This window comes from Triturus cristatus, chromosome 6 (genome assembly GCF_964204655.1).
Source record: "Triturus cristatus chromosome 6, aTriCri1.1, whole genome shotgun sequence".
Taxonomy (NCBI): Eukaryota; Metazoa; Chordata; class Amphibia; order Caudata; family Salamandridae; genus Triturus; species Triturus cristatus.
Window position 1 is genome coordinate 1,139,940,741 of NC_140589.1, and position 27,027 is coordinate 1,139,967,767.

Sequence of the window (27,027 nt, forward strand, 5' to 3'; positions counted from 1 at the left end):
GCCCTCACTGCGAAAACAGCGGCCCTGGAGCACAGAGCTGAGGATGGGGAAGGCCGCTCTCACAGATGCAATCTTCGCTTTGTTGGCTTTCCAGAGGTGGCCGAAGGAAATACCCCTGAGCAGTTCCTCAAAACTTGAATCTAAACATCACTCCCATCAGTCTCCCTCCCCTTCTGTTTTGTGATGGAGCGTGTGCATTGTGCTCTAAGGCCAACTCCCCTGGTTGGTGACTCCCCTTGTACAATCATTGTCAAGATCCTCACCTACAGGGATCGAGACTGTATACTTAAGGAGGCAAGAAGGGGGGGAGACCCGGTTTTTGAAAATCACCATCTTTCCGGACTACACACGTCTGGTACAGCAACAGAGGATGTCCTTTACCAGTGTGAAGCTGAGGGCGCTAAACCTGCAGTATATGCCACTAAGCTCAAGATCATTCATGGGGGTCACAATCATTTTTTCACTACGCCCGAGGCTGCTTAGGATTGGCTAGAGGTGAGAGGAAGGGCCGGACCCTAGCCATGAAGAGATCCAATTGGCAACCTTCAGAGACATGGAACTCGCGGAGGGCAAACAAATGTGGTTGATGGGGCAGATGTACATCGTGTTCCATGCAATGAGTCGTGGTGCAACAAGATGGCTCTTTGGACCTGGAGCGACTGGACTCAGATAGAGATAACGGTCGGCCATCCTGGATGAGCCCTTCACTGCTGCAGGCTGAATGCAAGAAGCTAGAACACTGGTGGAGGTGGTCACCGCTGGGAGCTCGGAAGCAAGTACGGGGATGTCGTGGAGGACACCCCTCACACCACTAACTCCTGAATACTCAGCATAAGGCTGGGACAGTGTGAGCCTGTAGTATATATGGATTCAGGGGTGCTGACATGTTTGTTGTAGCGGGGAGGAGGGGGATGCGATCTAAGCTCCTAAGTGTACTTGGAGATGGCTTTTTAGTCTAGTCCTCACACAGGCGAGATGGGCACTAATGCGGTATGTTTGCAGGCTTGCCTCTGCTCCCCCTCTTTTTCGCTTCTTTGTTTCTCGCTTTCTTTCTCCCTCTCTATACTTTCTGCTCACCCCCTGATTTTCCTTGCTCCTTTCCTTCTTTCAAGAAGTTTTGTTTGTGACTGCAGCTGTTGAGCGGGCGTGGCTGAGTGCATGGTGTGGCTGAAGGTAGATGGGCACACCCATGGCTCACTGGCGAGTGTATCAGTCGTGGCACCTCCTTATCCCAGCAAGGTGATAACAGTGGCGTGCCTGTGGTGTAACCGAGTGACGGTTGGCGGAGACCACAGTTGCCTGGCCTCCATGGCTCTTAGAGGCCGTAGGCACAGATCTTTTATAATGTTTTATGAAAGGGGTGTGTGGAAATTGCAGATGTGTTTGTATTTTGTGTAAACTTTTCTTCTTGTGAACGGACTGTGGAGTGACTGTTTGTTTGGATTCACTCCAGGTCCTTGGGGTGGGAGTTGCAGGTTGGTCTATGATTGGAGAGGCACGTATTGTTCCTAATGTGTTTACTCGGGTGATGTCAAGAACCACAAGAAAGATCGGATGGGGGGACTTAAGAAACAACGCTCAGCCTCCATTAGATTACCTGATCTGAAGTACCCACGTTGGAAGAGGCTGAATCCGTGTTGGAGATCGTCTCTCCGCTTGGTGTTGCATGAATTACGTCGTTCCGCCATTTTCCAAGAAAGACCGGTTCGCTACCACTTCTATAGCGGTGCGCGGTCTAGTTGTTTCTTTTTGAAGCAGTGTTGACAGTTAACGCACGTGCGTGACTATCGCACAGCGCAGTTCAACTGAGGAGAAATCCTGACAGGAGCTAGTTTTCCGCGCTCTGTGCCATCTCTTCAGTTCTCTTCAAAGAATCAGAATACGAGCCGTTTTCCTGACACTTTTATGGGAAGTAGCTTGTTATATGAAGTTAAAGGTTAATTATGAGTATATAACAAAACATAATCTTTCTTCATCAGTTATGAAATACAATATCCTGGAGGAATAGAAGCTGGTGGCAATTCTGAGTTTGGGAGTAGTAGGAGTGATGCGGTGAAGTGTAACTTCTGTCAAGAGAAGTTCTTTCAACTTTCAAGTAAGAGTGTTTAATTGTGTAATTATCATCCATTCGCAACTTTAACCAAGACCATCAGACTTTGAGTGGACAAGAGACAACTTCAGGTTATTCTGTAGATATTAATGGAGAATATTATTTGCAACAGTGAGAGTTTATCTGAGGAAAAAACTTAAAAGACATTTGAGCCAAGAACCTGCAAGTTTGTGGAAAGACTTTAATCAGCATTTGGCAGGGTTCTTTCAGTTAACCAGAGGTGCATAATAATCATACATTACAGACAAGACAGTCAGAGAGGAGCTAGCCTTATATGAGATACGGGTAAGGAACACTATAGTGGGGATAAGTAAGGGTGAGAGTCTTAGAGAAGTTTAGCAGTAACAAGTGAAGAATTGTGTGCTTATATATTGCAGAACTTCTACAGAATTCCAGAAGTAGGAGCCAGTATCCTGAAGGCGTGTCTCTCTTGTTTTGTCTTCCACTTCCCCTTTCTCCCTCGGGCAAGGTCTAGTGGCAGAGTTTGTTGCTTGCTACTGGTCTTGGTCGTGGTGGATCTGGGGTAAGGTCATCTGTTCCTGAGGGGACCGCACTTGATTTCAGCAGTTCTGACAGATTGAAGTGCCTTCCTCTTCTAGGGGAATTTAGGTCCCCTCCTGGACAGTATGACGGAAGGTTTAGATTTAAAGGCCTTAACAAACATTTTAAATAGTATACAGGAACAGTTAAATAATGCCTTGGAAGAAAACAAATCTTTGCGGGAGGAGGTTAGAAGGTCCAGTCAGGAGTCCACTCAAACTCGGTAAAGGTTAGATGAGTTGGTTGCGGCAGGCTCAGCTTTCAAAGGAGTTCCCTCTCATTCATTTAACCCTTCCCCTTCCGACATATCTACCCAAGTTATTCATGCCATTTCACCTATCATTCCTTTAGCTTCCCCAGAGAGATATAGTGGGGACCCCCACAAGGCCCAAATTTTTTTGACACAGTGTTCCTTGCACTTTTTGTGTCGCCCAGTAATCTTTGCGGAAGATCAGGCGAAGGTGGCATTTATTTTGTCGTATCTGACAGGCGATGCAGCCGCTTGGTCTATGTCTCTGGTCACCAGAAATGATCCAATACTATGCAATTTTGACGCCTTCAAAGTAGAGTTTGCACGAATATTTGATCGTCGTTCTGCCTCACAAGCGACGGATAATGAACTACTTGAGCTCAAGCAAGGGAGTCGAGACCTAGTAGGATATTTAGCGAACTTCAACAAGTTAGTGGTAGAAACAAATTGGCCGGAGGAGAAAAGAGCTGCCATTTTTTACAGAGGCTTGAAAGATGAGTTAAAAGATGCCCTGGCACAAATTCCTCAAAGACCCACCGAAATATCAGAGTTGATTGATTTGGTGTTGCAATTAGACCATCGATTAAGTGAGCGTCGAAATGAGAAGAAAAAAGATTTTCGTCCTTTGCCTCCTCGATGGGATCGAGTAAAAACTGAAGGCCACAAGAGTGCTGAGGGAGTGTCTTCAGAAGAACCTATGCAGATTGGTTCGGTGAGGGGGCCTTTGACCAAAGAAGAGACGGATCGTCGAAGGAATGCTCAACTTTGCCTGTATTGTGGTTTGTCTGGGCACTTTGTGAAGGAATGTCCGAAAAGGCCCAAGACTTCTCAGCAGGGAAAAGGCCGGCTTCACCCGTAGACGGAGTTGCACGGGTGGAAGCGTCTATTAAGTCAGCTCCTGAACCACAACAAATCGTGAATACTTTGCAGTCTGCAGCCCCTCATTTGGTGGCCTCCTTCACAGTGAAATTCCGTGATAAAGAGATCAGTAAGGTCTCAGTGATGATTGACTCAGGGGCCACCGGGAATTTCTGCGATATAAAATATGCTCAGCAGATTGGAGTAAAATTTGTTGAAAAACAAATAGTAGAAGTGGTGCGTGCAGTGGATGGCACCAATTTATCATCAGGGCCTATCACTCATGAAACCGAATTGGTCCAGCTAACGGGGTTAAATGGACATTCAGAACTTTTAATGTTCAATTTGATTGACGCACCCCAATTTCAGTTGATTCTTGGCTTACCATGGCTAACCGAACATAACCCGTGCATTGATTGGAGCAAAAGAACAATAGTTATGGATTCCCCCTTTTGTCAAGAAAATTGTTTTGGAAATCAAATTAGACCTTTTGAAGACTCTCCAGTTAGAAATCTAGTTCATCATCATCCAGCTCAAATTTGTACTGTGGGAACCAAGGAAATTCCTTTGGAATATAAGGATCTATCCACAGTGTTTGATAAGAAAGAAGCGGAGAAGTTGCCACCCCGTCGCCCTTATGATTGCAAAATTGAGATTGAGCCAGGAGCTGTGCTGCCGTGCAGTCGCATCTATGCCCTCACTGAAACTGAGAATAGATTTTTGAAGAATTATTTGGATCAACATCTAGCCAGTGGATTTATACGCCCCTCCCAGTCACCAGTCTCCTCTCCTCTCTTTTTTATCCCCAAGAAAGATGGTGATCTTCGAGCGTGCATAGATTACAGAGCCCTGAATCAGGTGACCATTAAAAATCGTTATCCTCTTCCACTGATTTCAGTTTTGATGGATCAAGTGAAAAATGCCAAGATATATACCAAACTGGATTTGCGGGGAGCGTATCATTTAATCAGAGTGGCTCCCGGAGATGAATGGAAAACAGCATTTCGCACTCGGTATGGGCTATTTGAGTACCAAGTAATGCCCTACGGGCTATGCAACGCTCTAGCTGCCTTTCAGCATTTTGTGAACGATGTGTTGGGAGAATATCTGGATAGATTCGCTGTTGTCTATATTGATGACATGTTAATCTTTTCAGACAATGAGGATGAACACACACAGCATGTCAGAGCCATTTTAACCAGATTGTTGGAAAACCACCTATACGTGAAATTGGAAAAATGTGCCTTTCATGTAAGGCGTGTGGAGTTTTTGGGATTCGTACTGTCTCCCGAAGGAGTGAGTATGGATCTTACAAAAGTCAGAGCAGTGCAGGAATGGCCTTCCCCAAGATCGGTGAAAGAGGTTCAAAGTTTTTTGGGATTTTCAAACTTTTACAGAAGATTCATTCCGAGCTTCTCTCAGAAGGTGGCACCCATTACTCGACTTTTGAAAAAAGGTGTTAAGTTCATTTGGGGAACTGAAGCTGAAGAAGCCTTTCAATTCTTGAAAAAATCATTCATTCAAGCCCCAATTTTGTTGCATCCGAAGACAGAAGATCCATTTTATGTTGAAGCGGACGCCTCAGATGTGGCTATAGGGGGAATTCTCTCTCAGCGTCATCCTCAGACTGGCCAGCTTCACCCAGTGGCTTATTACTCAAGAAAACTGACTCCTCCAGAGTGCAACTATTCTATTGCCGATAAAGAGTTGCTGGCTGTAAAATGTGCATTTTTGGAGTGGCGACACTACCTGCTGGGGGCTAAACACAAGGTTACAGTGTTTACAGATCATCGGAACTTGCAATTTCTAAAATCAGCTCGCACTCTGACAGCCAGGCAGTTAAGATGGTCTTTGTTTTTTGCTGACTTTGATTTTGTAATAACCTTTCGGCCAGGGGTGAGCAACGCAAAAGCAGACGTGCTATCAAGAATCCACTCTGATTCCCTGGAATCCTCTAGAGAACTGCAAAATATTATCCCAGAGGAAAAGATAATTCTAGTCACCAACACTTCAGAGATTGCTGTCAAGATCCAAGAGGCTATGACCAACCATGAAATGAGTGACCGGATCAGAGGAGCAGAAGGTAGAGAAATCAAAGATGGACTTCCCTATCAAGATAATCGTTTATTCCTCCCAACAGCTGAGCTTCAAGAAAGGGCATTGAAATCTTGCCATGATAATCTGCTCGCAGGACACAAAGGAATTCACAGGACCTTGGAGTTGGTGGAAAGGAATTTCTGGTGGCCAGGTATGAGACCGCAGATACGACAATATGTGACCACTTGTGACAGATGCCTAAGAGGGAAATCTGATCGAAGGCCTCCACAAGGGCAGTTGTTGCCACTACCTATCCCACCACACCCATGGCACACCGTGTCGATGGATCTGATTGTTGATCTTCCCCCAAGTCAAGGGTTTAATACCATCTTGGTGTTAGTGGATGTTTTTTCTAAAATGGCGCATTTTGTTCCATTGAAAAAGGTTCCTAATGCTCCACAATTAGCCCAGCTTTTTTCCCAGCACATAGTGAGGCTACATGGAGTGCCAAAAATTTTAATTTCTGACCGAGGCACACAATTTGTTTCTCATTTCTGGAGGGCCTTCACTAAGAGATTAGGGATAGACACCCGCTATTCCACTAGTTTCCATCCAGAAACAAATGGTCAGACAGAGAGGGTTAATCAAGAGCTTGAGCAGTATCTTCGGCTTTACCTATTGGACCAGAAGGTTGAATGGTCAGAGTTAGTTTGGGCAGCAGAATTCGCTTATAATAATGCCAAGCACTCTTCCACTGGCAGTACTCCCTTTTATCTAAATTATGGCAGGCATCCAACTCTCATATTAGAGAAAGAAGAAAGTCCGGTCCCGGCAGTTGAACAGTTTGTGTCTGAGGTGCAGGATTCTTTTGCCCGGGTTAAGGAAAACTTGACTAAGGCAAAGGCTTCTTATAAAAAGCAAGCTGACAAGAAAAGGAGAGTAGGGCCGGATTTTCATCCTGGAGATAAGGTTTGGCTGTCCACAAAGAATTTGAAATTAAAAGAGAATCGAAAATTTCAACCTCGATTCATTGGGCCATTTATAGTGGAAAAAATATTAAATCCAGTTACAGTCAAAATTCATTTACCTTCATACTTGAAGGTGCATCCTACATTTCATGTCTCCTTACTAAAGAAAAGTCCACCAAATGTAAGAATTCGTCCAACTCCTAAACCCATTTTAGTACAGTCTGTAGAAGAGTTTGAAGTACACAAGATTTTAGACTCCACTTATAGGAAAGGCAAACTGTACTATCTGGTTGACTGGAAGAACTTTGGCCCTGAATAACGATCCTGGGAGCCTCATGCCAACATTCATGCTCCAAGACTCATTCGAGAGTTTCACAAAGCTAACCCCACTAAACCCAGGTTGGGGGGATGCTCTTTGGTGGGGAGTACTGTCAAGAACCACAAGAAAGATCGGATGGGGGGACTTAAGAAACAACGCTCAGCCTCCATTAGATTACCTGATCTGAAGTACCCACGTTGGAAGAGGCTGAATCCGTGTTGGAGATCGTCTCTCCGCTTGGTGTTGCATGAATTACGTCGTTCCGCCATTTTCCAAGAAAGACCGGTTCGCTACCACTTCTATAGCGGTGCGCGGTCTAGTTGTTCCTTTTTGAAGCAGTGTTGACAGTTAACGCGCGTGCATGACTATCGCACAGCGCAGTTCAACTGAGGAGAAATCCTGACAGGAGCTAGTTTTCCGCGCTCTGTGCCATCTCTTCAGTTCTCTTCAAAGAATCAGAATACGAGCCGTTTTCCTGACACTTTTATGGGAAGTAGCTTGTTATATGAAGTTAAAGGTTAATTATGGGTATATAACAAAACATAATCTTTCTTCACCAGTTCTGAAATACAATATCTTGGAGGAATAGAAGCTGGTGGCAATTCTGAGTTTGGGAGTAGTAGGAGTGATGCGGTGAAGTGTAACTTCTGTCAAGAGAAGTTCTTTCAAGTAAGAGTGTTTAATTGTGTAATTATCCTCCACTCGCAACTTTAACCAAGACCATCAGACTTTGAGTGGACAAGAGACAACTTCAGGTTATTCTGTAGATATTAATGGAGAATATTATTTGCAACAGTAAGAGTTTATCTGAGGAAAAAACTTAAAAGACATTTGAGCCAAGAACCTGCAAGTTTGTGGAAAGACTTTAATCAGCATTTGGCAGGGTTCTTTCAGTTAACCAGAGGTGCATAATAATCATACATTACAGACAAGACAGTCAGAGAGGAGCTACCCTTATATGAGATACGGGTAAGGAACACTATAGTGGGGATAAGTAAGGGTGAGAGTCTTAGAGAAGTTTAGCAGTAACAAGTGAAGAATTGTGTGCTTATATATTGCAGAACTTCTACAGAATTCCAGAAGTAGGAGCCAGTATCCTGAAGGCGTGTCTCTCTTGTTTTGTCTTCCACTTCCCCTTTCCCCCTCGGGCAAGGTCTAGTGGCAGAGTTTGTTGCCTGCTACTGGTCTTGGTCGTGGTGGATCTGGGGTAAGGTCATCTGTTCCTGAGGGGACCGCACTTGATTTCAGCAGTTCTGACAGGTGAGTGGGGATTTTTATGATCATAGTGTTTGTTAGGACAGTAGCATTGGCGGGGTACATGGGGGTGGGTGAGGATGTTTATGATCACAGTGTTTTGTTAGGACGGCAACATTGGCAGGGTGCATATGGTGGAACACTGCACGACCTTAGATAAATAGATTGCTCATTTTAATTTTGTAACCTGGAATTTAGGAGGGCTCAATTAATTTGTGAGGAGATATAGGGTATAAACTTATCTTCATAGGCATGGGATTCACATAGTCAATGTTGCAGGAAACACACTTTTCAACCCGGAGATTAAAAAACGACATAGAAAATGGAGAGGTCACATGTTCTCTGCCAAATACTCTACCTATGGCCGAGGGGTGGTGATTTGGGTGGCCCCGTAAATCCCCTTTCAGGTCACTTGTTGAGTAGCGGACATAGTAAGGAGACATGTCTTGGTGCATGGAGTGTTAGAGGTATACCTGCTGCAGATCTACACACCAAGTGTAGATGACGGTTACTTTTATCTACATCTGTAGAAGCAACTATTGCCATATGCTGGGATTCCAGATTGTGGCAGGTGATTTCAATTGTGTGTTGGATGGTACATTACATAGACACCCCCGAAAGCACGCACAAAACCTAATATGTCAGTCTCTCTTCAGGAGGTCATGGACCGTCTGGGTTGTGTGGAAATGTGGCGTATGATGCACCCAGATGACCGGGCTACACGTGCTGTACCCCGGCATGCTCAGTCTTTAGCCGTCTGGATCGCTTCCTGCTCTCTGACGGTGCTGCTGTGGTGGCCCTGCAGGTATAGATATTGGGGAGATTTCTTTCAGATCACTGCCCTGTATTATTGGAATAGGGAAGGAGGAGCGGCCGACCGAGGGTCCCTCTTTGGTGCCTGCAGCCTGAGGCCCTGAAAGATAGTATAGTTTGAGAGGAACTCAGGGAGGTGACCATAGGCTATTTTCACACCAACTGGGTGTCTACTGCAGCCAAGTGGACTGAGTGGAATGCACTGAAGGTCATGACATGTGCGGAATGCCTGTCTAAAGTGGGTGGTATGAGGAAATGGTTAGAGAAGGACCTCTCGGAATGGGAGAACACATATTGGCCACCCTACACGATAGGAGCCCTGTGGTGGAGGCGTGCAGTGAGGCCTTACTGCATGCCCAGCGCAGAGGGGGGGATATATTGGTCAGATTAGACTACCTGGTCGGCCTGGAGTACCATCCGCTACTGCACAGAGAAGAAGATAAATCGGGAAAGCTGTTGGCATGGCTCCTCAGGCGAGAACGCCTCCCCTGATTATATTGACACTAAGGCGGGCAGATGGCTGCCTCGTCTCCACGCAGATGGCCATCAACTCCTTGTTATGCACGCACAAGGTGGTTAATAGGTCTCATATATGTCGGTTCCTTGATGATCTAGCACTCCGACACCTTGCAGATGGCTAAGGTGGTGAGCTAGGGGGTGAGATTAGTCTTGAGGATCTCAGGAGGCAGTGCAGAATATGGCACGCCGCAAAGCCCCAGGCCCGAATGGTCTACCGGTGGAGTACTTTCAGACATTTGCAGACTTATTGCTTCCTGGATTGTTGGAGATCCTACATGAGGCCAAACGAGTGGGGATTCTTCGTTCCTCTATACGGGAGGCCCAGATAGTTATGCTCCCCAAACAGGGCATGGACCCACATCTGCCCGGCTCTTACCAGCCCCTATCTATTTTAGGGGTTTACAGCAAAATATTGGCTAAGGTACTGACAATGCGACTGGGTAGGGCGGTCACACAATTGGTTCATGAAGATCAATGCAGGTTTATGCCGGGTAGGGAAATCCACATCAATATGCGCAGACTCTCTCATATATTACACTCCACGGCAGGCATGGATGTACAGGTGACTGCAGTTGCCTTGGACATCGAGGAAGCCTTTCATGCCCTGTGGTGGGACTATCTATGGGAGGTTCTGGAAAGAATTGACCTAGGAATGGATTTTATCTCTTGGGTTTGTTTACTGTTCTGTCAACCAATCGCACGAGTCTGCAGTGGTGGAGTGGTCTCTGCACACATTTCTATACAGCGGGGCACGAGACAGGGATGACAGTTGTCTCCACTCTTTTTCACACTGGCAATGGAGCCGCTGGCAATCCAGCTGCGGTGGGACATGGTCCGTTGGAACTTAAATGTGGATGGTCGTACCCATGTCATATTTTTGTATGCGGATGGCTTTATATCTGTCATCCAGAGGTATCTGTGCCTGCCCTCCTAGACATATTGTCTGCATTTGGTTATTAATAGCCAGAAGCTACCCTAAACAGCCTTCTCAGCTCCCTTGTATTGGCCGGGAAACACAGCAGGGTGAAGATGGAGTTATTAAAGCTAGATATGAAACAGGGGGGCTTAGGCCTTGCAGACCTTTGCCTTTATTACTTCTCTGGGCCTCCATCAATATGCAGCACAGTGGTGCACTGAGGGGCCAAATACAGAGCAGAAACTATTGGCTGACTGGGGCACAGAGGCAGACTTTCCAAGATATCTTATGATGGTCTCACATACCCCCTGGATTGTCTATTTATGGTCCATCAGGTTGCCTGTGCCTGGGAACGTGTGGTCACTCTTGCACTACGAAGGGCACATAAGCTTGATCACTTCCCCAAAAATGGCTTCACAGCTTCGGTCACGTACAGACGGTGATGGACTTGACCGGATGGTTTGATGGTGGATGTGTGCCGGCAGGCGACTTATACTTCAACGGGGACTTTCCTCCCCTTTGCTGATGCGAGAGAATGTTATCAAGTCCCTGAGGGCCATTTTCTACAATACACAAAAATATAACGCACTGCACGTGAGCTGTGGATAACCTTCCCAAGGTGCCCGAGGAATCTCAGACCTTGATGACGATTTTTAATCCGGGTTCCTTCAGGGTATTGATCTCCCGTCTGTACAAAACCTTGAAGGCGGACTGCAGAGTTGATGTCTCAAGGATCCAGCGCATTTGGTAGGAAGACCTGCCGTTGCCAATTACAGAGGAAGTGGAAAAGGGCATTCACACAAATTCAGAAGGTGGCCAGCAATGCTCATTTTAAACTGACCCAATTTCACTACCTGCACTGCACCTACTTGACCCCACACTGACTTTCACGCTTTAACCTAGTGCGTGCATCGGTGTGCCCCTGATGTGGAGCTGGGTCAGAAAACTTTACGGATATGACCTAGGCTTGTCCTCACCTCCAGACTTATTGGGCGGAGATCCTGGAATTATTGCGAGATGTTACGAGAATCCCAGTTGAGGCATCGATCATTGATCGGTCTTTTAGGAGTTTTACGGTCCCCCAAACCGAGGACCTGTATGCAGTATAAATTTGTTCTATTGGGGCTAGTGTTGATGAAACAGTGCATTGCAATACACTGGACACACTCTACTGCCCCTTGTTTGGCTAAATATAAGGCAGATATGTGTGAATGGGGGTAGCGGAGGAGCTCCGTCTGCATTCAGCTTGCATGGAAGAAAATGCTGACCGCGACTTGGAGATGTGGCGTAACATGCTGGAGAGGCTGCAGGCATCTGACCAGCCAGTTAGAGAAGCAGTGGACCCGACCCAGACTGGGACCCCCTCCTTGCAGGTACAGACGCTGGAGGCCGCTCCACTGTTTGTATGATGGCGCTGACCCACCCAGGCACTCCTAAAATGGCGTGGCCAGCCAGGCTTATCACAGTTTAACTCTTCTAACTTCCAGGATTTGTCAAAGGAGGTAACCATCACCAAAACCCTTTCCTACTATGGTAATCTGTGAGATTCCACGTAAGAAAATATCTGGCTTTAAAACACAGTGCCACTCTTTTAAGACATTTCAAAATTAGCATAAGCTTTTCTCAATAATACAGATCTAGTGCATTTGTTGTATCAGTTCATGATGAACAGATCATACCTATGGAATCTGACATAACATTTCGAAATGAGCAAACCAGGCCTTTAGCATTTATCATTCATTATCTGATAACCACAACAAACTCCAGCATGTTTTGAGCATAGGCTTTGCCGCAAGTCAAACATCAAGCATGCAGTCATACAATTACAAATGTTTACAAATGTATCTTTTGCAAAACAATATACAACCCCTCCTAAAGGGACTAAACAAGGATTGTGAAAGTTCAACTCTTCTACCACCTGAATTTGTCAGCGAACCGAATAACATCACAACCCTTGCCTACCACAGTAGTCTGTGAGATTTCATGTAAAAACAATTAATGTCTCCAGGCTCAGATACAATGTAAAAACAAGTCACCCTTAAAGGCTTACTGACCTTAATACATTTGTTTTTTTTTGCAAGAAAAGCAGTCCTACTGCCTTTGTTGTAACATAAACAGATTTGCGACATATGACATAACTTTGAACCAATAAGGGTATAACTTTTTACACTGGCATCTCACGATAATCAACTCAGGTCTCCTGTATTGGGCAAAAGCTTTCCACACACAACCATCAGGCACACAAGCATAAAATTATAAAATACAAAGTTACAGCTGGCAATACAATATACAAATCCTCCGATTTTTTTTTGTTTAAATCTGTTTTTATTGACTTTTGATTTTACATAGTCATGAAAGGCAACATACGTTTTCAGAGCCATCTATGCATTGGACCATCTACCAATATTTGAGAAACATTATTGTTGAATGGATGCTAAGCATATCATGCATATCTATGACATTGTTTGTTCAGGAGCAAGTTTGACTTTAGCGCTCAATCCATTTTGCAAAGGGCAGAGGTTATAATTCAATAATAGCATGGCTCCATTAGTACGTTGTTCAGAGTCCTTCCAGATCATTCAGCATGGGTTTCTGAACAGATGTTATGATCGAGAACAAATAAAACCAACAACAACAGCATTGACTGGTATTTGTGTGATTATCCCTCTCATTGCCCCCCACACCCATCGTCTCACCAATATACAAATCCTCCTATGAGTGTCTAACAAGGGTTAGCACGAAGCAAGCCCCTACACCAGGGTTTTGTCGGAGGGCTAACTAACACCAAAACCCTTGCAAACTACGCCTGGGTGGAGTATCAATTACGCCTGCGAAATTTCTGTAATTTTGGGAATTCCGTGGTACGCTTGTTACACAAAATTCCTGAAATTATGCTATCATGGGGAATATGTATGAAATCAAATTTTAGTCGCAAACGCTGCGAATCGCAAAAAACAGCGTTTGCGACTAAAATTTAGCTATTTCATATGTATGACACACATTCCCAGTCCAAAATAAGAAATCACTAAATTTGCGATTTCTTAGGCTGCGAAACTCCAAAATTGCGAATAAGCTTGCGAATTCCCAAATTGCGATATTCTCATTTTGCGATATTCGCAAAAAGGATATTGCAAATTAAGAAATCGCAAGCAAATGTATGAAAAATTCGCTAATTGCGATATCACGAAATTTGCAAAATAAGAAATCGCTATTAACACCAAGTGCATGCAGGTGGTAAACAGGTGCAAGGTACTTAAACCACCCCACAATGCAACAGAACCTTCCACAATGGCAGCACTGTTTGTGATAGCCAGGAGGCTGCGTATTCGGGCTCTTGCACAGAGGAGAATGAGACAGGAACGTATATTCAGGCTGCGCATCACTCTGTTCCAGCACACTGAAGAAGACATCCATGACAAGTACAGGCTGCACCCACAGACCATATTGGACCTGATTGAGGAGCTGAAACCCTATTTGGAACACCCTACACGCAGGATACAAACAATTCCCACACATGTGCAGGTCCTGTGCTCCCTGCACCTCCTGGCGTCAGTGAGTTTTCAAGGGGTCATAGCGGAGGTTGGTGGGGTGTCACAGAGTGCACATTCACGCTTTTTCCATGCCTTTCTAGATGCAATGCTACAGAGGCTATCACATCACATCACATACACTTCCCCACCGCCCAACAGGCATTACAGCAAACAAAACTTGACTTCTACCAGATTGCACGTTTCCCCCACATCATTGGCTGCATCGATGGGACGCATGTGGCCATCACACCCCCATCAGCAACTGAATATGTCTACAGAAACCGTAAATGCTACCATTCCCTGAATATACAGATTGTGTGCAACGCAAAGTATATCATCAATGACATTGTACCCAAATACCCTGGCAGTACACATGACTCTTTCATCTTTAGACACAGTGGAATACACAGACGTCTGAGTGCTGGAGAGTTTGGGGAGGGATACCTGCTAGGTAAATACATGGCACACATCCATACATCCACTACATCACTGGAGGGTGGGGACATTGATTTACCTATTGTGTCTATCCCTGCAGATGACAGTGCCTATGCAGTGTGGGACTTCATCCTGACCCCGTATCTGGATCCAGCCAATGCAAGTGAGAGGAGATACAACAGGGCACACAGATCTACACGCTGCGTCATTGAGCGTACGTTTGGAATCCTAAAGAGCCGGTTCCGGTGCCTGCATAAAAGTGGAGGTGCACTGCAATACAGCCCTGAGACCTGCTGTAAAATCGTGGCAAGCTGTGCAATGCTCCATAACATGGCTATGAGGAAAGGCACCACAATTGATGTGACCGATACAGACACATCGGATGACGATTGCCCTGCTCCCCCTGGCAGACCAACATCAGGAGTCGGGGCAGCTGCTGGACGCCAGAGACGGACTGAGATCACACAAAACTACTTCTAGGTGAGTAATGATGACATGAGACAAAAAATGATTCTAATGTGTGCTGTGTTTATTCACACTTCACAATCATTAAGTGTTGCTGAACCCAGCACATGTTATGCACACAGTGCAGGTACGGCAGAAGTAACTGTGCAATCTGCATTGTTGGGTTACATCACCCATTGATGCTAAATTGTCACTGAACAGTTCACCTCCTTCGGTGACGCATTGGTGCTGTTTGGGTTCCAGGCTGAGTGCCCTCCGTGGTGTTCCTAGGTCCTGCACCCTGTTTGGAACTGCGCCTTCTTGCTCCAGGCAATGTAGGTGTGATGCTACTCCTACTGGAGGGTTCCTCACTCTCACCAGAGACCATGTGAGCGGTGCCACCTGAGTTGGCCGTCTGCATTTGCTCCACTGCACTGGTGACCTGTTCTAGCCCTCTTGCTATGTCCTGACAGCAGTGCGACATTTCCAACTGCATGGTAATGCTTCTACGTGTCAGATTGCTGGTGGTGGTGCAGAGGCGGTTCACGGCCTTAGTATAATTGTGCAGTAGTGCATTGGCACGACGGGCTGCCCTGTCACTGGCATCTTGGTTGTGCTTCAGGGTGTCACAAAGGTCACGTATGGCACCTGCCATGGCCATGATGCCCTCCCCCATGTTGCGCTGATTTTTGTTCAGACTGCATAGCTGCCTATTTATTGAGCGCGATGATTTACATTGCAGGCGCTGTACCTGCAGCATGCTGTGTTCCAGCCCTGAAAATATGGTGTTGTCCGCATCAGTGGCAGTGCTGCTTCTGGGCCTTGACCTGCGTCTTTCCAGTGCTGGAATGCTCAGCCTTGGTGTTTCCTGACTCGGCATGTGTGACACACCCTGACTCTCCTCTCTTCTGTCACTGTCCTCCCCCGTGGCCTGTATGTCATCCTCCAATGGAGACAGTGGGGGCACATGTGTGCGCTTCCTGCGCAGGATTGTTGTGTGCTCCGTATCATCACTGGAGTCCCCATCGTCATGCTGCTCCTCAGGATGTTCAGGCTCATCTCCCTCTGCACTGTCATCACGTGCCCTGGATTGTGCTGTGGATGTAAAGGGGACTACATGAGTTTCTGTCTTTGTCTGCAATTTGCACTCAATAAAGTTTCTACACTTTTTCTCAGCTAACTTCTGACACTGTATTATTCCCTTTTCCCCGACCCACATGTTGCATTAGATTTCCTATGTCTCATGGACACACTGTCAGACATGTTACTACAAGTTCCATGATGCATTGCTGGGTGTGCTGTAAGACTTGGACTGGAATGACATTTGTTTTTTATATTTAGTGCATTTTGGGAAGTGTGCATGGGATGGGGATCAGTGAAGATTTATTTGGCATGCATCTTACCTTGGCTGCTGGATGCAGGGTCGGAGCTGTCAATGTCAGCCACACCACCGACGCTCTCAGGCAGGAGGGTGGACTCCACAAGCTCCTCGTGGGGTGTTGGCTGTGCTGCTCTGGATGGTCCTCCCCCGGTCTTGTTTGCATCCTTTAGTCTGGCTGCCACCCTCTCCTTCGACCTTTGTCGCATATCGTACCATCGCTTGCGCAATTCCTCGACAGTGCGATTTGTGACACCCACAGCATTCACTTTCTGTTGTATCTCCAGCCAGATCTTTTGTTTCCTTGCTTCTGGGACTCACAGTGCCTTTTTCCCGAAGAGGAGCTCATGGCTGCAGACCATCTCCTCCATGAGGACCTCCTGCTCCTTGTTAAAGAACTTGTGTTTTCTCTTTCTCTTCTCTGCCTCCTTGCCCTCATGTTGCTTGTGGGACTCCATTGGGGTTTGGTCTCTCCTGGGATGCCGACTCACACTCTCCAAACAACCTCTGGGTGTGGCTCAGGTGAGCAGGTGCAGGAAATCATTCCCACTTCCTGGTTGTGATGTCATCAGGCTGCACCTGTATTGCAGATTCCCTTTTTTGCGAATTCTTAATTTGCGAATGTCGCAATTAAGGAATCGCAAATGATGCTTCTGAGACTTTTTAGCGATTATTAAGAAATCGCTAAACATTTGCGATTTTTTTTTTACATCCTGATTTGCGAATCTCAAACTGCAAATCGCAAAATATCGCAATTTGAGATTCGCAAAACGGGAGTTTCATACATATGCCCCCTAGTCATTTCACGTAATACGACGGTATAAGAAGTAAAAATGTACAGCAAACGCATGCAAGCAACAGAATGGAAGCAGCTGTTGTCCGTTGTGCTTTACTTTTTTTGCATTTTTTTTAACACAAGTGCATCCTTGTGGCACAAGGATGCATTTCTATCTAAAGTATAGTGCTAAATGATTGATTTTCATTTTGCCAAATTGCGCTTAATTTTGCTGAAATTTCAGTCAAATACGCGAAAGCTATTATGCACATTTCACATATACCTATTGTAAACTATAGTCAACTGAGGGATTTCATGTAACAAAATACATTTCTACAGTATTTAATATGGTGTACTAACAATTCACCCTTAAAGGCCAATTGGCCTTATCACACTTTTTTCATGATAAATAAGCCAAGCCTTCCGCATTTGTCACAGCTTTTCAAAATAAACAAGTCGGACCTGTAGCATTTGACATAAACTTTCCATATTAACCTACCAGCCTACTGCCTTTATCAATGGCTTGAAACTGTACCCAACTACGACCTACTGTCCTACACAGAAGTATCCACAAGAAAGCAATCAGGAATACAGCCTTAAATTACAAATATGTACACAATTATATCTGACAAAGCAAAATACAACCACTCTTAGTAGAGCCTAACATGGACTAATACAGGGCAAGTCTTCTACCACCTGGGTTTGTCAGAGGGAGCAACCAACATCAAAACATTTGCCTACTCTGGTGGTCATTGAGAGTCCATGAAACACAATACCTGCCTACAAACATGTACTCAGTGTAATAACAATCCACACTTAAATGCCTATTTAATTTAGTGTTTGCTTTTCACAGTAAATGTGCTAGGCCTATGCCCTTTGCCATCACTTTTCATAATAAGGAGATCAGGCCAAATCCTTAATCATTGACTTATCACCATAACCAATTAGCCCTGCTGATTTAAACTCAAGCTTTCTCATAAGGTAAAGGGTAAAACATAAGTATTCTCTTTCAACGGAAGCACATAACTTCTGCCCAACAAAATGCTATACGCAAGGAAATCACCATGTACGCAAGCCAACCCCCCTCTTTCAGTAGTGCTTCCTAAAGCAATTTTTCAGTTGATCACAGATCTGTTACGCCAGATTTAATGACACCACACCACATCCAAAGTGCATATAAAATTACACAAAGAGCCCTTAACTTGTCTCATCCTCCTTAAGATGGATATGCCACACATCACTTATATTTTAAACACTTTTATAGGACCTATTACAACGAGCTCCCCTAAACAGATGAGGTGTAAATTTAACATCAGCTAATCTGTGCTAGAGCGGGTGCACAAATAATGGGTGCACTATTAGTACCTACAGGGCTGGCTTTAGCGATGTTGGCACCTGGTGCGACAGTCTTTTTGGGCACCCCCTTGTGGGAGGGATGGGTGGAAACAGAAGCGAGGAGGCCGTATAGGTGTAATAGTGGGGCGTATTATTGTCCAAATGGTTGATTAAAGTATATATAGATATGATTTTCAAAAACAGAAAAAGAAAAAAATGGTATACACAAAATTGTACACATAGTAGAAATTCTCTCCCAATGAGTTCTGTCCCATTGGTTTTTCAGTTCTGTTCTTCGGGGGTTTTAACAAAAGCAGTAGTTTCTTCACTGAATCCTTTTCTTCCTTATTTCCTTCAGGTAGCCATGTCTGTTGGAGGGGGTCCCAGCAGGCTTTCAGAGGGAGTAAGCAACAGAGGGGAAAGATGTGGTGAGTATATTTGTAGTGGTTTTCTCGCTTTTCCCTTTTACCACACCCTGGTGGAAGAGTTGTACACAAACAAAAAAGGAGGGAAAACCTAGGGGGGGGGGTTTATATAAACATTTTAACAGGGATCGAGATAATAGGTGCTTGTTACAGAAACTTTAGGAGGTTGGTGAGGCAACAGTGCTGAATAGTTACTCCGTGCGTAGGAAGAGAGAGAAACTGTAGTGCCCAAGAACAATACTGAGGGAGGGAGAGCAAAGTGATACAAGCCCTGAGCGAGACGTATGTGATAGCGTAGCAGTATGGGCTTCTAATTCCCACCACCCAACCTCCGCCCTCTCCAACGTTTATGTACCGCCTCTGGCCGCAACTCTTCAGAGTTGCAGCGGGACTTGAGTATCCTACGGTGACCACCACTTCTCGCTCCACATGTCCGTGGCTTCTTTGGCTTCTGCTTCCTCCCGAAATGCGTATGCCTCCGCTAGGTCTTCACCGGTGACGTTCTTTTTCCGAGCTTCTTCCGCTGGGGTCGATTTCCTTCTGTCTTCTTCCCACAAACTCCTCATCGACTTCCTGCTCTCGGCCTTCCCCTCCTTTACGGCAGCTGATTGGTCCTCTGGTGGTACACCCCTGCTCCCTGATTGGCCCGTTCGGCATGAAGTGGAGATCTCACTCTGCGGGGACGAAACACAGTCCGTTCTTAGTGTTTCCTTTCCCCTAACACCGTCAGCTGGACATGGGAAGAAAGGAGACCGCAATGCTGGAACGAAAGGTAAGCCGGGTTTTGGGGTCTGGGGCGCTTCCTTACACCCCCTTATGACCTCCTCCTCGGATTCCTCACTAACACCTGCCATAAGTGCCCCTCATCTCTTCATAGCCCTTCTCTCACATACATTTCATCTGTTTTAAAGCACTGGTAAAGGCTGTCTTTACTAATCCACTCAGTTATCAACATAAAATACAGATCTGTTCTTTGCAGCAGGCATATTAACCATTTGCACTAGTATATGGAGAGTCAAAACTGACGCCAGACAAAACTCAAATCACCCACTCTAGCAGGAACATTAATCACAAGAGTTATCTTGACATTTGTATAGCTGCCTGGAAGCTTGGACGCACATGGAACTCTGCAGCAGGTGCGTTTAAACCTTAATTTGTTGCTAAACACTGCACCCCTCCCCCAGGTCAGCGCCCAGCGCGGCTGCACCAGGTGCACTGCCCTAAAGCAGGCCCTGAGTACCTACCTGATAATGTCTTGCACATCCAGAAACAGGGAATCATCTGCAATTTTTGCATGATTCCGTCTGTAACCTGATCCACAAAATGTCATCTTGCACAACTTTCTCCCTTGAGGTGCGTCAGTTTTTTTTTTAAGCAAGTCGTGGGTGCAAGCACCCACAATTATTTCAAAAATGTTTTAACACCGCTCCAGGCGCCAGAGAAGTTGGCTCCCAAAAAGAGAATTACAGGCCATTATAATCAGGGACAAAGTGTGATGATGTTTTATATCAGTTTTTTTCTTCTTTTTTTTCCCAGTCAATCAAAAAGGTGCCAGCAATTCTTGGAAAAGTATGGAGATAGATCTGAAGTAAAACTATTTACAAGGAAGTGGGATTGATATGTTTTCAGGGGGAAAAACATATTTTTCTGTTTTAGGTAAGTAGGTTTTATTTTACCAAAGGGAAAAATCTAATTTCTTACGAGCCATGTGGAATGGGGTTAGGGTTTAAGGATACAAGAGCTCTGGTAGTCGTGGTTTAGGTGTTTTCTAAATTAAATGCGCTATAGGTCCCCTACTGGATTCATTGTACAATTCTGCTGGACACAGGGCGAGGCAGCGCCTTCAGGCTTCCGAACACTTACATTTAATACCTTCCTAAATTCCCAGAGACACTTGTACTTTACAGGCAATACTTTCTCAGCGACTTCCCAGCTGGGCTTTCCTTCCTGGCCACAGGGAGCCCCTTCCTTGACCCCGTTCCCTTTCTTGTGCTGTCGAAGTGACTGGTCAGGAGACTTTCACTTCTGTCCCAAGGAGACCCTCAGCCCCCCAACCCCTCCTTCTGTAATCTGGCTGCCTCCTTCTGCAGCAAATTTCCTCTTCTACCAGATATAAGTGGTTAAAACCCTAATTGGTGACGTCGCAGGGGAATCAGCTTAATTTCGCCAGTTTGCGTTCTGGGGCTGAGCCGCCTGTGCGATGTGGAGGAGGTCTTAAATATGCATATGGCAGGTCATTTGGAAAACTTGCGAGCATAATGCATATAATTAATACTAATCAGGTCATGCAACATGTAATCTAAGAGGGCCTACGTCTGTCGGGAAGTGTTTTGGGGGTGGCCCCTACACGTGAGCGCTTGACTCAATGCACCTTTGTCGCAACCGCGGTGACTACAGAGGCGCCATTTTATTGCCTACTCTGCTTATAAAAATCATAAGAAATGCAAAGAGCAAACATGGCTCCTTCCAGCATCATAGATTAGTCTAGGCTAGGGATATCTTGAGATATGCTCATCAAATAGTATTAGCATGGATTAGACTCGTCGGTCAATGGTTCTGTGCTCATTATTTCCCCCCCACGGAAAGATTTTCCGTTGATTCTGCCAACGCCAAAAGGATTACCTAATCTCTTAAAGAGTGGCGGCATCAGCGGCGGCACGGGGCCTCCTCCATAATGCCCCCTCCCCCCCGTGTCCCCCCTTGTCCCCCCTTCCTTTTTCTCTTCCTGACAGGGAGGCACGTGCGCGGCACTCTCTGTAGCTGAAGTCGTTAAAGGGCTGTAGGCTCTGACTGGCAGCTGCTGGACCCTGATTCAACCTCACTATAATACGAGCATGAAAACATGGACAGCAGCTGCCCTACCTATGGAGTAGAGATGGGGGAAATGTACACAACTGGCAGCTAACATTAGGAAATCTAGCGCCTTGAGCTGCGGAAGACCCGACTTCTATTCCTCCTTGAAATCTTTTTTTCGCCCCTGGTGCTTAATTTGAGCCCACTGGCACAATTTGAGCCCATTGGCCCACTGACACTTTTTTTCGCCCCTGGTGCTTAATTTGAGCCCACTGGCACAATTTGAGCCCATTGTCCCACTGACACTTTTTTTCGCCCCTGGTGCTTAATTTGAGCCCACTGGCACAATTTGAGCCCATTGGCCCACTGACACTTTTTTTCGCCCCTGGTGCGTAATTTGAGCCCACTGGCACTCATTTTTGGGGACCGGCACTTACTTTTGGTCATCAGACTGTGACCCAGACCAAGAGAGATAAAAAACATAACAGGAGGAAAAAAGATGAGAAAGATGGAATAACTGTGACAAAAAGAGAAGGCAAGAATGCAAAAGATGCTGCAAGAGTGGAATAAAGGCACAGGGAATGTATGTGGTGGAATAAAGGGGCAGGAGGCGGAATCAAGACTACCCAGCCTTGATACTCCCTAATGGCAATATTTGTCAGTGCTGGCTATGGGCGTCTGAGAAAAAGTTCTGGCTCGGACATTTATTATAGTACAAATTAGGCACTGGTTCTATCCACATCCACTTGATTCAATTCCTTTTTACAATGTTTTTAGGTTTGACTACAGGCTGCTTTAACTGTCTGGCAGGATCTCAAGTAAGCACTGTATCAAATACCATACACAGAGGGGCTTTAAGTCAGCACTATATCAAATACATACACAGAGGAGCTTTAGGTCAGGCCTATGTCAAATACCATACACAGCGGAGTTTTAAGTCAGCCCTATATCAAATACAACACACAGAGGAGCTTTAAGTCAGACCTATATCAAATACCATACACAGAGGAGCTTTAAGTTAGCCCTATTCCAATTACAACACACAGAGGAGCTTTAAGTCAGACCTATATCAAATACCACACAGAAAAGCTTTAAGACAGCTCTTTATCAAATCCAACACACAGAGGAGTTTTAAGTCAGACCTATATCAAATACCACACAGAGGAGCTTTAAGTCAGCCCTATATCAAATACCACACAGAGGAGCTTTAAGTCAGCCCTATATCAATACCATACACAGAGGAGCTTTAAGTCAGACCTTTATCAAATACAACACACAGAGGAGCTTTAAGTCAGACTTATATCAAATACAACACACAGCGGAGCTTTAAGTCAGACCTATATCAAATACCATACACAGAGGAGCTTTAAGCCAGACCTATATCAAATACAACACACAGAGGAGCTTTACGTCAGCCCTCCTCAGCCATTGCATTGACTCGTTTGAGTGAAGATCCCTCAAGCAGTCATTCGATACACTTTGGATCAATTCCTTTTTACAATGTTTAGGTCTCGCGAGCCAAAGGCTCGAAGAGACATTTTATATCTGGGCTTTTTCAAAGTGCTGCCGTGGCCTAAAGCTACAGTGCACGTGAACGTGCACGCGCGCAGCGCCATGTGTCTTTCCTCCGTAGCGATCGTAATCACGATCACTTTCGCGGGCTCCTCTGTTGCTGGCATTCCCCCCTCCCTTCTCGCCCAGCCCTTCTTGTTTACTCAAATGTCACAGAGGACATGAGACCTCGGGACACCAGCTTTCCTTGGCAAGACCTCTGTCGGCTGAACCCAAATTACACGCCAAGCTATTTAAAGACAACTCCGTGCTTCAGCAGTTCCTGTCTTTGCTCAAAATTGGCATCAAAAGGCAAGCAAACAGAAAGTACTCGCCTGCCACCTCACTGGTAAATACCCTCTTTGTTACCTTAAAAAGTAGAATGTATTTATTATAATATATGTCCTCGGGCATCACACAGAGATAGCGTTGAGGCAACAATGAGCCCGTCATTGGTGGCCCATTCGCCGCCTTCTTGTATAATTGCTGTTCTCTGGGTTGAAAACATGATTTTACGTGTTTTAAGACTGAAAATGGGATATATACACCTAACTCTTTGTATGAATTCTGTAGCCTAAGGGCACGGATTTGGTTTTGGCATTCTACGCCATGTTGACTCGAATCAATCTGGCTGTAATTATGGACCCGGTGACAGCTGGACCTTTCTGTACATCTGGCAGCCTGGCTCATCATGGACCGGACGCGGCGCGGATTGGTGTTCGCTCAGGCAGGTTTCCTCTCCGCAGCCCGGCCGAATGACTTACTGTAACCCTGACCGGTATCATTTCTCTTTGGGTCAGGATAAGCTGTGCTCTGAGTCCTAGAGCATCGGTTCACTCTGCTGTACAGGCTCTAAAAGAAATGAAATGTTACGTGGGATTTAAAAGCGGCGTTGAGGGCCTGGATTGAATGACATACACCGCCTGGGTGGTGTTTATCTCCACTTGGAATTGAGCTGATGGTATCGTATTTTATTGCAGCATTTATATAGCGCCTCACGCCCCAGTACGGGCGGGCGCTGAAGCGCTTTCCTGAATAGGTGGCCTCAGGTAGCATGCTACATCACTGAGGAAGTACCTGGTTGGTAGTGTTGCCTTTTCTGTGGCTCTTTGCAGGAAGTGCTATAATGTCAAGCGTAAGTGACCAAAGTGTTGCTCTTTCCTTGCAGCTAGACACCCTTAGCGGTTTGATGGAGAAGTCTTTAAAACTCCCCACAGAGACTGATTGCAAGCTGTCGCTCGTGTATGTGCTCAAGAGGTTACTTGAACATACAGCAGAGTTTTTATGAATCCTACAATGCCACTAAATGCTTTTGTTAATAGCATTCAAGCGCTAACACGTCAACATTTTAAACTAAAAATGAAGCAATAGTACAAACCAAAATAGACCTTACGTTTGAAAGTGAATATTTCTAAGGTTACGCTTGTGAAACAGTCCTGTTTGTTGCCTATGCTGCCAGACATGGTATAACAAGCATTTGCAATGCAATAGGTCTTGCATTTACACGAGTTTAAGCTATTGGCATTGTAAATGACAATGCCTTTTATTTATGTTAAAAAAATAAAAGGCATTGTCATTTGCAATGTCAATAGCTCAAACTTGCGTAAATGCGAGACCTATTGCATTGCAAATGCTTGTTTTAGGTTTGACTACAGGTTGCTTTAACTGTCTGGCAGGATCTCAAGTAAGCACTATATCAAATACCATACACAGAGGGGCTTTAAGTCAGCACTATATCAAATACCATACACAGAGGAGCTTTAAGTCAGCACTATATCAAATACCATACACAGAGGAGCTTTAAGTCAGCACTATATCACATACCATACACAGAGGGGCTTTAAGTCAGCACTATATCAAATACCATACACAGAGGAGCTTTAGGTAAGGCCTATGTCAAATACCATACACAGCGGAGTTTTAAGTCAGCCCTATATCAAATACAACACACAGAGGAGCTTTAAGTCAGACCTATATCAAATACCATACACAGAGGAGCTTTAAGTTAGCCCTATACCAATTACAACACACAGAGGAGCTTTAAGTCAGACCTATATCAAATACCACACAGAAGAGCTTTAAGACAGCCCTTTATCAAATACAACACACAGAGGAGTTTTAAGTCAGACCTATATCAAATACCACACAGAGGAGCTTTAAGTCAGACCTTTATCAAATACAACACACAGAGGAGCTTTAAGTCAGACTTATATCAAATACAACACACAGCGGAGCTTTAAGTCAGACCTATATCAAATACCATACACAGAGGAGCTTTAAGCCAGACCTATATCAAATACAACACACAGAGGAGCTTTACGTCAGCCCTCCTCAGCCATTGCATTGACTCGTTTGAGTGAAGATCCCTCAAGCAGTCATTCGATACACTTTGGATCAATTCCTTTTTACAATATTTTTAGGTTTGACTACAGGTTGCTTTAACTATCTGGCAGGATCTCAAGTAAGCACTATCTCAAATACCATACACAGAGGGGCTTTAAGTCAGCACTATATCACATACCATACACAGAGGGGCTTTAAGTCAGCACTATATCACATACCATACACAGAGGGGCTTTAAGTCAGCACTATATCAAATACCATACACAGAGGAGCTTTAGGTAAGGCCTATGTCAAATACCATACACAGCGGAGTTTTAAGTCAGCCCTATATCAAATACAACACACAGAGGAGCTTTAAGTCAGACCTATATCAAATACCATACACAGAGGAGCTTTAAGTTAGCCCAATACCAATTACAACACACAGAGGAGCTTTAAGTCAGACCTATATCAAATACCACACAGAAGAGCTTTAAGACAGCCCTTTATCAAATACAACACACAGAGGAGTTTTAAGTCAGACCTATATCAAATACCACACAGAGGAGCTTTAAGTCAGACCTTTATCAAATACAACACACAGAGGAGCTTTAAGTCAGACTTATATCAAATACAACACACAGCGGAGCTTTAAGTCAGACCTATATCAAATACCATACACAGAGGAGCTTTAAGCCAGACCTATATCAAATACAACACACAGAGGAGCTTTACGTCAGCCCTCCTCAGCCATTGCATTGACTCGTTTGAGTGAAGATCCCTCAAGCAGTCATTCGATACACTTTGGATCAATTCCTTTTTACAATATTTTTAGGTTTGACTACAGGTTGCTTTAACTATCTGGCAGGATCTCAAGTAAGCACTATCTCAAATACCATACACAGAGGGGCTTTAAGTCAGCACTATCTCAAATACCATACACAGAGGAGCTTTAAGTCAGCACTATATCAAATACCATACACAGAGGGGCTTTAAGTCAGCACTATATCAAATACCATACACAGAGGAGCTTTAAGTCAGCCCTTTTTCAAATACTATACACAGAGGAGCTTTAAGTCAGGCCTATATCAAATACAACACACAGAGGAGCTTTAACTCAAACATTTATCAAATACCACTGTTGTAATCAAGATACTGCACACCAGTTGAAGTTTAGAGTCTTTATTCGTGACCATCCGCTCTCAAACTGACTGGAGCTCACCTGAACATTCTAAGGTGAGCTCCCTCGGAACATACCACTTTCTGGTTGGGGAAGGGGTGTAGGGAGATACCAACTAAACAATACATATAAGATTATAACACATCTCCCCTTGAAGGGATTACAAAACATTGGGACAAGAAATTCATTCAGTGTTTACAACTCTGTCTTTGCTCCATGTCTGTCCGTTGTCCAGGCGAACAACACTCTTACTTGTGCTTACCACTGTTTGAGGT